A 13,951-nucleotide genomic window follows, 5' to 3' on the forward strand; every position below is an offset into this window, starting at 1 on the left:
ACTTACACACACATAGATTATGACTTCCCTCCACCTGGCTTGGCTGTTTGTGAAAAGATCTGCTGCGGTAAACTGTTGGGTTTGGTCTTCGGATGAATGTTAGGGTTTTCTCCAGAACTGGGCCGCCTGTCTGACCTTGAGGTCTGGTACCCATCAGACGCCGGAAACAGAGAGCCACTTTAAAACATGCAGGAAACAAGGTCTGGACCTTATACACTCAAACTCACACTCATAGCTTTCTCCCCATGAGGACCACTAGCCAAGACCCCAGCCGACAGAGCTGACAGGCTGTCTGACATCTCTCTAAGGCTACGCTCACACACTTCGCCATACATTCGCTCGGCTTGTTCTCCTTACTATAATCTCTTTCCAACTAAAATCAGTCTTCATTGAGGGCTTGAAGATTTATCTGAGCAAAGCACAATCTGTCTGTAACCCAAGGACTGAAGTCTACCCAAGATCCTCCGTCTTTCTTTGCTTTCTCTCGTTTGGACATGTAGATAATGACCAAATACAAATGAGCATCCATTCATCTCTGCACGGCCAAGGAAGCCGCTTTATTCATTACCCTTCCAGCTGAGAACCGCGGAACGGAGCGCGGCTGTCGTCACAATCCCTCTCTGAGAGAGATAATGAGCCGCCTGCGTGTGTTTACTCTCTGATTAATCACAGTAATTATTTTAACGGGGCCTTTTTCACCGTGCCAGAATATCTGTTGATACCTCAAACTTGTTTTTCACCTCCATGTGGAAGAGAAAACAGTAAGTGTTTAGTGTGGCGGCAGCAGGGAGTCGAACTTGGATTTTTGTGTGTTTTGAAGGTGTTAGTGAAACTGAGAAGAAGATGCTCAAGATGTTTCATCTAAATATTGACTCAGATGTTTCTCTTAAAATTACATCGAAGAAATAGAAATGTACTGTAGATATGAGACAATGGTTGACATACTGTAGGTTTATAGAGCTAAAAAATGATTGTGTATATATGTGGATTATTTGATTTTGGGAGAATTTGAGAAGAAATGTTTGAGTTCATACTGAAATTTCTGTCTTTTGATTGCGAACTTTGGAATCTTGTCAAGTCTGAGCGCAGTTTGAGAGATTTACTCTTAAAAATAAAGGTTCTTATTAGCCGCGTTTCCATTGTCTGGTCAAAAGCGAGTGTGCTAGTGCATGCCAGGGCCAGTCGAGTTTCCACTGTCACTTCCGGGGCTTGATCGGGCCTCGTCGGCGCTTCCTCTGGGCCAACGGCCAGGGTTTTTTGGCCTGCCAAATACCTTGGTCCTAAGTGGGCCAACTGAGGCTTGAGGAGTGGTCATGAACATTTACCTGAGTCAGAAGACGTCAACGCTGCTGCTCATTTCCCATGTTTTTATATCAGGCTACTTCAACATTTAAAACATTTTGAACAATTTTCAGCTCAAAACTCACTTTCAGACTCCAGCGAGAGCTTGAATAACTTACTTGCGATCCGATGGGGATTCTGATCACCGTATGATGCAGAAATATACTTATATCCGATGCTAAAGGCTACTTATGCTAATCACGTTTATGGAAAATACCAGAAACTGCTTGAGGAACGTAGACAACTCATATATGATTATAATCGTGTATTTATTTGTTTTAATGTTTTATCTGTCTCTTCCCTGTGCCTTTGTTGATACCGGCCTAATGCATCCGCATATCTGTCACAGACTTGTCTTGTCAGACTGGATATCAACGATTCAAACTACATAATTATAATGGACAATATCCCTGGGTCATTTTGAGGTTAAATGCCCAGCTAAGAGGGGCAAAGTGGTGAAAGGGTTCTCTCAATAACTCTCAAGTTCACAGGTCGCCCCCACTTAGGACGAAGCCTGTGACAGAATAAAAGCATGTGGCTCGCGTACTGCAGTTAGAAAGGAGGAAGACATGGGTGGGTGGTTTCTCTTCAGCATGTTCAGACAGTTCCACTGAAACTGACGCACCAGAGTTCAGTCAGCACTTATGCTCCCTGTGACACGCGAACCTACGTGCACACACACACACACACACACACACACACACACACACACACACACACACACACACACACACACACACACACACACACCTGAGGGGCCCAGTGCCAAACCTCATTCAAGACAATTCATGGCTGCAGGGCAGGTGTGCACAACAACACACATACTGATAACCACATACTAATGTGTACTTAGTGTAGGGGGAGGGAGGTTTCTTTCCTCACCTGTCTTTTCTGCTGTGAGTGGGCAGAAGTTGCTTATTTGTTTGTTTGTGTGTGTGTGTGTGTGTGTGTGTGTGTGTGTGTGTATAGATGGCTGCTCACAAAATTTTTTACATTATTAGGCCCTGTTTACACCTGATATTAAGATGGGTTTTGGTCAATAGGATCACAAGTAAATACAGGTGTAAACAGGGACTAAAATGGTTTGAGCTTGTCCACTTTCGACCACTTCCAGAGGTAGTCAAAAATGCATTCGACCAGATTGTAGTGTAGTGTCGTAGTGTAGACACTCATGTGGTCGAACAGCTACAAAAGACCGTCTACTCTCTGCCTACTGACTTAAAGGGATAGTTCACCCAAAAATGAAAATTTGATGTTTATCTGCTTACCCCCAGCGCATCCAAGATGTAGGTGACTTTGTTTCTTCAGTAGAACACAAATGATGATTTTTAACTCCAACCGTTGCTGTCTGTCAGTCAAATAATGCGAGTGGACGGGAACTTCTACTATAAGAGTAAATAAAACTTGCATAGACAAATCCAAATGAAACCCTGCGGCTCGTGACGACACATTAATGTCCTAAGACACGAAACAATCGGTTTGTGCGAGAAACCGAACAGTATTTATATCATTTTTTACCTCTAATACACCACTATGTCCAACTGCATTCATCACTCAAGTCGTTTGGTCTGATCACGCTCTGACAACGGCAGTGATGTCTCGCGCATATACTTCAATGAGAGCGAGACATCACTGCCGCTGTCAGAGCGCGATCAGACCTTACTAACGAGTACTGCACGCGGTTGGACATAGTGGTGTATTAGAGTTAAAAAATGATATAAATACTGTTCGTTTATCGCACAAATCGATCGTTTCGTGTCTTAGGACATCAATGTGTCGTCACGAGCCGCAGGGTTTCATTTGGATTTGTCTATGCAAGTTTTATTTACTCTTATAGTAGAAGTTCCCATCCACTCTTATTATAAGACTGACAGACAGCAGCGGTTGGAGTTAAAAATCATCAATTGTGTTCTACTGAAGAAACAAAGTCACCTACATCTTGGATGCGCTGGGGGTAAGCAGATAAACATCAAATTTTCATTTTTGGGTGAACTATCCCTTTAATGTGTAAACATTATGGGAAGCGCACTAGCCAGACGGGATTTAAACTTTGCTATCTGAAGATGAAAATGTACCAAGCACAATGTTCTCTCACCATTCCTGATTTTTAACAGGCACTCACAGCATTCGGCGCGGTCTTGCGACTGTCAGAACAGACAAGAAAACCTGATGCTCTCTGTACGGTTTTCCATCGTCTCTGTGCGTGTTAATTGTGCAAGGTTATTTTGTCCATTAGATCAAAAGATCTGAAAAAAAAAACATATATTTACCTGTCCATAGACCCTCCCCTCGAAGAAATCACTGGTTGAAAGTGGACAAAAGAGATGGATTAAAACAACAAGTGTAAACCGGAATGTGTCTGCCTAGTCTGTTTGTGATCTGATTGACTGAAATGCATCTTAATAAAGAAGGCCTTAGATGAATTGCCTTGGCTACAGATTTTGCTATTACAGGGGCGCACGCAGACATAAAACTAGCAAGACAAATAGATTTCACCAGTGATTTAAAGGAATATTGCATTAAAAAGAATACAAATTACCATGTAGGATTTTCTTTCTTCCCTGGAACAGAAAAGGTAGATATTTCACTTATTTACACTTATTTCGTAAAGCAATTGTGAATGTTAATAAAGACAGGTATAATAATTTAAAGGTGCCATCGAATTGAAAATTGAATTTACCTCGGCATAATTGAATAACAAGAGTTCAGTACATGGGAATGACATACAGTGAGTCTCAAACTCCATTGTTTCGTCCTTCTTATATAAATCTCATTTGTTTAAAAGACCTCCGAAGAACAGGCGAATCTCAACATAACACCGACTGTTACGTAACAGTCGGGGTGTACGCCCCCAATATTTGCATATGCTAGCCCATGTTCAAGGCATTACACAAGGGCAGCCAGTATTAACGTCTGGATGTGCACAGCTGAATCATCAGACTAGGTAAGCAAGCAAGAACAATAGCGAAAAATGGCAGATGGAGCGATAATAACTGACATGATCCATGATTACAGTGTAGCATTAGCCGTTAGCCACGGAGCACTATCAAACTCATTCAGAATCAAATGTAAACATCCAAATAAATACCATACTTACACAATCAGACATGCTGCATGACGAACACTTTGTAAAGATCGATTTTGAGGGTTATATTAGCTGTGTGAACTTTGTTTATGCAGTGATAGAGTCGAGAGCTCGGGAGGGGGCGGAGAGCGCGCAATTTAAAGGGGCCGCAGCCTGAATCGGCGCATTTCTAATTATGCCTCAAAATAGGCAGTTAAATAAAATAATTTTAAAAAATCTATGGGGTATTTTGAGCTGCAACTTCACAGAAACATTCAGGGGACACCTTAGACTTATATTACATCTTGTAAAAAAACGTTCGATGGCACCTTTAACTAAATAATTAGCTAAATTAGAAATATAAAAGTCATACTAATTTGTAATGACATGAGAGTGAGTAATGATTAAATGTTAATTTTTTGTGAACTTAACCCATACAAGTGACTAAACAAAACATATTCCATTTTGTTTTGTTTTTCTGCATTGAAAGCCTTCAACTAGACTTATGATGGCACTTGAATTATCTTGCTGAAAGCAACATGTAAGCAAACGAGAGCAGTATCGTTTTCACAGAGCAGCTACAGTCTGATTTAATCGTGACTGAAATATTGTCGACATGAGGTCACTCTCTTTGCATGTGTGTTTGAGTGTGTATAAAGGATTTTGTGAAGTGACTTCTAGAGCCGGAGGGATATTTGCAGGCTTTCGTCGTTTGTTTTGGGAAATCCAACACCTCTGGAATCCCAAAGCGGCCGTTCTGTTCACTGGTTGGCTACCTGTGCAGGCTCTGAGGTCAGTGATGCATGATCCAAACCAACACCTCCGCTCTGAAATCATGCGTCCATTATGCACTCCGTCATCTCCCGCTCCGGCTCCTCATCCCCAGATCTTCGTCTCAGCTTCAGTGTGGGGGAAAAAAAGCAGTGGTCGGAACAATAGGACCGCCACTCAAACCAATCTCCTGCTGGAGGGAGTGTGTGTGTGATGCTTCAAAGAATGGAGAGACTGTGGTGTCATCTAACCGCGGGGCGAAGACTGTATTCACGGGGTTCTTCAGAAATGTGTGCGTGATGTTTTACTGGATGCCCCCTCCTCTCACCTCATATGCTTTATTCTGTTATTCTATTCGTTTTCCACTTACATAATGAGGAAAAAAACACATCTTTGAGAGCTTCAACAGTTGTGCACTGTAATGGATTGGAAGAGAGAGAATAAGAGAAATAAACGCTTTTTATAAGAAGAATGCAAAATATGTGAGTGATTGAAAAAGAAAGAGAAATAGAGGGTCAGCAAGCTTTTTCTGTTCATCAGCTATTTATTTGTCACATGTCAGGCGAATCTTTGCCTGTTTGGGATACTATCATAATGCATACTCCATACTGCACATTCTACACTGAATAAGGATTTAATTATTTTTATTTAAATCATTTTAATTTTAAGTATGTGAAACAGTACACATTATACAATGGCAAACATTTCAAAGTAGTTTTGGTGCATTCAAATCATATCAGAATTATTGTAGTTTTGAGTTAAATGTACACTAACATTCAGAAGTATTGTATTCAGCAAGGATGCAATAAATTGAGCAAAATTGCCTTTTACTTTTACATTGTTACAAAAGATTTCTATTTGAACTAAATGCTGTGCGTTTGAATTTTCTATTCATCAAATAATCCTGGGAACTAAAAATGTATCACAGTTTTCAAAAAAACCCCAACTGTTTAAATGTTATGCAAATCAGCATATTAGCATGGGTTTTTAAGGATCATGTGACACTGAAGACTGGAGTAATGATGCTGAAAATTCAACTTTGCCGTTGCAGCAATACATTTCTAAATATAGTAATAAAATCTGTATGAAAATAGAAAAGTTAGTAGGCTATAATTAGCCCAAATTGAGTTGATCCAACTGAATTTGGGCCAATTAAATTAAATTACGTTGGACCAACTCAATTTAATTGGCCCAAACTGAGTTGGACCAACTTAATTAAATTGTCACTAGAAAATTTTGAGTTGGAGAGGTCTGATTTTTTTTTTTTTAGCGGTATTACTATTTTTTAATCAAATAAATGCAGCCTTTGTGAGCATAAGAGACTTTACATTAAAAACCATAAAATTTTGAATGGTAGTGCTATACATAGTTCAGTAGTAAGAAATATGCAAGGTTGTATGCAATTCCGAACATACCCTTTGTCAATCCCTGAGCAACCAAGAGCATCCTTACTCAGCTCTTACCTCATTTCCTCTCTAATAACCGAACACCTCCACACTAGCCACACTCAGAGGAGTGACGCTCCACATAATGACACAAATGTGAATAGCCAGACTGGTTTTAATCATATTTTGTATGTGTACAGGAATGAGTCACATGATTTCCTGCAAACCTTTGTCTCCGTGTTTTTTCAAATTTCAAAACGGTCTGTTATGTCACCGAGCGAACAGGCTCAGACATGGATCTGGTCAGGTGAGAGGTGGAGTGGCACAACAACCCAAAAGGCCAGTATGATCAGTCGGAGACCAGAGTAACCGCCGTTGCATTGCGTTGGTAGGGAGGGTCAACTTGTTTTCTCTTAAACTGCTTCATTGATCGACTAACCTGTTTAAATTCATTTTGCTTAATTCAGTGTGTATCGGCTAGCAATTTCATGAAAGAACTGTAATGAATTCTAACGTATGATTACTATTATGATTATGAAATTTTAAGCATCAAAACAGCTTTTGAGAATCACATTAAGCCTTTATAAAGTATAATAAAATTATAATCTGATCATTAATCAGTCCTTTCTGATGGTATATACACATTATCTTTGGACTCTTTTACTTCCGTTTCAACTGTTTTCATGGTCTTTTTATTGTATTCTTTGTTTTGACCTTTTCACAAAGTCTGAGATCAGTTAAATAAACATTAACACTGTCTCAGGTAAAGGTCAAAGAATTAAAGAAACTGTCACCTGTTCTGCAGACAAAACGGTGTCCTCGGCAGTGGATGAGTCAAGGTCCGCCCAGCTCACACATGACCTCTGACATTTAATTGTCAATACACTGATCTGAAACCAGCTTACCTGATCCTTTGGAATCACACAGGAGAGGCTGTTCCTGGATCAGAGCATAAGATAACTATCTGAGTGTGACATTTACAGCAGATCCATACAAACACAACAGCACAATAAAGATGGTACTGTCCTTTATGTGAAAATGTACAAGCATTCATGGATTCAGGTCTCTATAGGACACACTTAGAAAGCTCTCAGTTTTCTAATCTTTCATTTTACCATAACTTAAGATTGCCATATATTATCATTGCGAGATATTTCAATCTTAGTCATGATGCAATATATTTAATTCAGCTTTTATGAAAACAAAATATAAATACAGAAAACAAAAGCGAGACAATGAGAGTAGATTCCCTCTGTGTCCACACCAAACCCAACACTTCTATTAATTAATGTGGCAATAAAAGCCAACTCTGTGCATGCGTGATGTGGATGTCAGAGCGGGTCTCTTCATTTGAGAAAACACAGTGGCTCAATAGGAGTCTTTCCTGTTTATGGCTCGTCCTTCTTAATAGAGTTCATTCTTTCTTCCCATACTAAAATTAAACTTTGACACAGGATGTGAGCTTCTGACTGATGCCTGGACCATCCATGAATAGCAGCAGTCAGATTTTCACACTGTCCGTTTCACCCCCCTTTTTTTCAATTTTGTTCTTTTCTTCCAGTCACCCCCATACAGAGTTTTTATCTCATGAGAAAGTCGTTTATTTTTTAAAACACACACTGGAATATTGATGGAGAGACTTTCTGAACAAAGACTACTGATATAGTTTTATAATATAATTAATACCAGAGGATAGTGTTTGTGTTTCAGATATGATGCATTTATATCAATCTGCTTTTACTTTTCATAATGGCTAAAACTCTTATAAAGAAGCATTTTGTTTTAAGATGCCGTCATAATCATCTTATACTGCCCTCTAAAGGGCACACGTTGCCAGGCTTTATTATTCAGTTTTCCTTGAAAGTCATTTTAAAGGATTAGTTTGCCCAAAAATGAAAATTCTGTCATTAATTACTCACACTCATATCATTACAAATGACATGAATTGAAAGATAAACAAATAAATTATAAAGCATAAATAAACAGAACAGTGAAGGAAATTCTAGGTCTAATTCTAGTTGTGAAATAATCATTTTTGAACTATTTGCAAATAATATTTGCCTTAATTTGCTATAAAATATGCACACAGGCTACTTTCATTTGTATGCCTAATGTGTCGAAAACGTAAAAGTGTCTCATCACACTCAGTTAGGAATTACATGAAACACATAAAAGCATATTTTCAATTGAAAACGACCAGATTTGAGAAAAGATTTGGCCATTTATAATTATTGGGGGTGGGGGGGGGACTTGTTCCCCTTCATGTCTATGGTGGTTACAGCCCTCCCTCCAAGAACAGCCTACACAACTACCACTTTCAAGCCCCAAAAAGGTAGTAAATACATCATTAAAGTAATCCATGTGACGCCAGCGGTTTATCCACGATTTTATGAAGCGACACAAGTGCTTTGTTTGTGCAAAAAAATAAAAAAATAAAATAAAATTATAATTTACCACTTCATTTACATGGTGCTCTCATGAACGTGTGTTGGAGTGTTAATATTAAAAAATAATTAAGTGCATGGATAAATCGTTTATAATAAATACTGCAATATTTTATTTAATTTTGTAGATTTCGTAAATCCGGCAGACGAATGTAAATGTGCACATGTAGTATACTTGAATATGATGCAGTTTTATCTGGGAGCGGCAAAAACTGAAACCTGTTATTTAAGATATGGGAAATTTTACATGGGCAATTCTCACTTGCTTTTACCACTTGTCAAGTGTCCCCCACTGGAGTTTGGGGTGATAAAGCATTTGCACAAATCTGCATGATCTATGATTAGTTTCCAGATCTGTATAGACATAAAATAGAGGAAATGGAGGCCCAGCGGAGACCCTCTCCTGCTTTAGCTCTGCCCACTCGCTTTAGTTCACATGCTTGTCTGGCTGCCCGTTCCCCCACAGGCTCTATGTAAACACTCCAGGATCTGCTTTAAAACAGCCCAGAGGAGCAGAACGACCAAATCAGCCACAGATGTTTATACTGCCGCCCCAGCTGCTGCCCTGAACAGGAAGTGGCCATGGCCAGAGCAACTTAACTCATCGCTAAATGTGGCAGTAAATATTTTCTGTTTAGGGAACATGAGAAAAGCCACACTAATTTCTTCTCAATCCATGTTCTAAGTCTATTAGGAACTTCAAGGCACTAGGAAGAGAGTGAGAGGTCAGTTCAGCTTAGTGTGTTCCGTGGGACATTCACGCACAGCTTCCTGTCAGTTCTGCTTTCCCATGAGCCTCATGGTCCATAAAAAGACGTCGTATCTTATCTTCCATAGCTTCATTAACCTAATAAAAACAATTACGGACCACGAGTCCACCCAGATGGTTCTTATAAAGCGAGTGCACTGATCTGACAGGAACACCTTCTGAGAAACATTCAGAGAAATCTGAGAAGGGAAGTTTTAGAGGGAGACAAAAACTTTAACATCTACACATATAACCTATATGCGTTTTATTCAAAGAAAGTCCACAACCATACCCAGAACCGTTTCTAACCATTTTGGTGCCTGAGGCGAGATGTAAAAATATTTCCTAGGATACTGGGATCTATTATACTGACTTTAGATTTCCAGATAGGAACACTTTTTCATGTTTTCTCTAAGCTTTGTTTGTGGAAATTATCACTAGTTTACTAAATCATACATCATTTTGATGATGCCACCATTCATTTAAAAATGATATAATTTCAATTTACACTAAATATTTGTATTTCTGATGCATATACTGATTTTGCAGAGTTAGCCGTGTTCCTGGATCAACATATTTTGTTGAACCTTCCTGTCCAGAAATTTTATCCTAACCATATCCCTTCCCCTAAACCTAACCCTACCCATACACTTTAAAAAATGAATGGTTGTCAAATTTGAGTCAAATATGGACAAACCCAAATGTTGGGTTAAAAATTTTATTATAAATTTTTTATGAAGGCCTAGTCCACATGTACATGGGTATTTTTCTAAAATAATTTTTTCTATTCATCAAATAATCCTGGGGACAAAAATGTGTCTCAGTTTCCACAAAAATATTAAGCAGCACAACTTTTTTTAACATTGATAAAAAATAAGAAATGTTATGCAAATCAGCATATTAGAATGATTTTTTTTTAAGGATCATGTGACACTGAAGACTGGAGTAATGATGCTGAAAATTCAGCTTTGCCATTGCAGCAATACATTTCTAAATATAGTAATAAAATATGTATGAAAATTAAGTTAATATAATTGAGTTGATCCAACTAGGGAGTTTTTCCTCCTTCGTTTAAAAAAAAAAAAATTGTCCACACAAGCACGGTTTAAAAAAAAACCTCCATTCACATGAAAACGCAAAAACAAGCTATGAAGCGCTGTCAAGAGCACGCCAAACCAACAGGTGGCGATATAACCCTAACAATAAAGCCATGTTGGCCAATCAGAAGCCTGAAAAAAAGGTTATTACAGTTATTAGCAGCAATATTTTGGCTACGTCCGCCATTGCGCAGACTTGCCTCATGTAAACAAAGGAGATAGCGGAGAACAGTTTGATGTCAAACAAAGGAGATAACAGCACAGACTCTGACGTCACAAGCCAAAATCTCGGGTTTCATCGGCTACACGACAACACTGCATCCAGAGTTTCTGAAAATCTTCACCCTGGCAGGAGTTTTCAAAAAGGTTCAGTTTCAGTGACCTGATGCTGTGTTTGCGTGTGGACGAACGGCCAAACCGCATAGAAAAAGCTGCGATTTTAAAAATACAGTGTTCATGTGGAGAGGGACTTAGAGTGGCCTTAGAGTTTTCCCTAAAATCAGAGAGAAATTAGAGGTGAATAACAATGATGTAGAAGCTGGTGGTAAGCCTAAACTTGACAAACTGTAAACTTGTCCCTCAAATCTGATTGGTTGATTGGAATGTTGTTCCAGGATCAACAAAGATGTTGATCAACGAACATTTTGATGTGAAGTCAGGCTCTGCATTTCGCCACATCTTTTTGATAACATTTGAAAAATACAGTTTTTCTTAAGCTTATATTTAGCCACTTAAAGGTGCCCTAGAACCCTAGTGCCCTAGTTTTAATAAGATGGAATATAAGTCCAAGGTGTCCCCTGAACGTGTCTGTGAAGTTTCAGCTCAAAATACCCCATAGATTTTTTTTTATTAATTTTTTTAACTACCTATTTTGAGCCATAATTATATATGCACCGATTCAGTGCGCGGCCCCTTTAAATCTCGCTCTCCCCCTCCCCCGAGCTCTCGACTGCCTTAACCAGCATAAACAAAGTTCACACAGCTAATATAACCCTCAAAATGGATCTTTACAAAGTGTTCGTCATTCATGCTGCATGCATGCATCGATTCCTGTGAGTATAGTATTTATTTGGATGTTTATATTTGATTCTGAATGAGTTTGAGGCTGTGCTCCATGGCTAACAGACTAAAGTTAACATTGCACACTGTTGGAGAGATTTATAAAGAATGAAGTTGTGTTTGTGAATTATACAGTCTGCAAGTGTTTAATAATGAAAATAGCGACGGCTCTCTTGTCTCCGTGAATACAGTAAGAAACGATGGTAACTTTAACCACATTTAACAGTACATTTACGAAACATTTAGAAAGACAATTTAAAAATATCACTAAAAATATCATGATATCATGGATCATGTCAGTTATTATTGCTCCATCTGCCATTTTTTGCTATTGTCCTTGCTTGCTTACCTAGTCTGATGATTCAGCTGTGCACAGATTTTTGCCCTTGTGTAATGCTTGAACATGAGCTGGCATATGCAAATATTGGGGGCGTACATATTAATGATCCGACTGTATGTTGAGATTTGCCTGTTTTTCGGAGGCCTTTTAAACAAAGGACATTTACATAAGGAGGAAACAATGGTGTTTGAGACTCACTGTATGTCATTTCCATGTACTGAACTCTTGTTATTTAACTATGCCGAGGTAAATTCAATTATTCATTCAATGGCACCTTTAAATGTAATTAACACAAATTATTTGCTAAAATGCAGTGTCAATATGTTAATGTGTTAACGGTGGCATTGGGGCACTTCAGATGGTGGCCTAGACCTAGAAACGACCTTGACCATGTCATTCCAAAAGCCTATTACTAGACGGCATGGCTATTTGAGCAGGAGGAGAGCCAGGAAGTAGAGATGGCTCATTCCTTTCAATAGGAAAAACAATCTTCCCAAAGGAAGAACAAAGACATAGACGCTAAGACATAGGTGAAAATTGCATGAAAACATCACTTAGCGCTCCATTCGTGTACCTCAAAGAGAATTATGGGTACTCGGGAAGCACCGAGAGGCTGTGGAGAAATAATAACCTCTGCAACTCAATTACCTGCTCCTTGAGAGGCTTTCAAGATCAGTAATCATCCCATCAAAAACATTCCCTTTGTGCTCGCTGAATAAATCCCAGACTCCTCGGCCTGATGGAAGCCGTCCAGAGCATGAACAACGTTCAGCAGGTCGTCCACACACCTCATAAATGAAAAACATGGGACAAAATTGAAACTGAGAGGACCCGATGCACAAGAGGCTTACAGGCGTGTGATGATGTTGAAGGGCCAGAACTGATGATAAGATCAAAATTATTCTCCACAGGATGTCACAAGATCTGTACTGTGATCTATAAGCTCTGGCTTTATATTAGCTGTCTGAGATTACAAATAGATGGGTTTTGTGGTGTCTGGCCTTCAGTGTTAAGCTTCTTAAGGAGTTCTTCTAGTCGTTTTTGTGAATGTTATGATCAGGAATGAAATAGTTCTTTCATGGAAAGATGTGGCAAATGGAAATACACAGATTGGATACAGTTGGTAATGGTATTAACAGCTAAAATATTTTTGTTTCAGCAATAGCTTAATAGACCATTTGGGTGTTTGCAAAGAATGATGATGTGTTTTGTGGGTGGAGCCTACAGAAAATGACAAAGGAAGCCATGGAATAATGGTAACGAAGGTCATTTCAAGTTTATTTCTCACAATTCTGACTTTTTTCCCCTCACAATTCTAAGAAAAATCAGAAGATATAAAATTTGATATTCTGCCTTTTTTCCCCTTCAGAACTACGTTTATTTGATCAAAATACAGAAAAAAAAAGAAATATTTTATTTTCTATTCTAATATAGACACTGTTTTTATATTAATAAATATATTAATCTATTTTAATAAATTTTTAGCCTTCCTTTGGTGCTCAAGAAACATTTCTTATTATTATCAATGTTGAAAACAGTACTTTTGTGGAAATCATGATAAACTGTCTCAGGTTCAGTGTTTTTCAATTGCTTGATTATTGAATGGAAAAAAAAAGCCCCTTAAATGGATATTTCACCCAAAAATGAAAATTCTGTCATTTACTCTCCCTCAAGTTGTTCCAAACCTGTATGAATTTCTTTC

The sequence above is a fragment of the Megalobrama amblycephala genome, linkage group LG21 (assembly GCF_018812025.1).
Source record: "Megalobrama amblycephala isolate DHTTF-2021 linkage group LG21, ASM1881202v1, whole genome shotgun sequence".
In the NCBI taxonomy this organism is placed as follows: Eukaryota; Metazoa; Chordata; class Actinopteri; order Cypriniformes; family Xenocyprididae; genus Megalobrama; species Megalobrama amblycephala.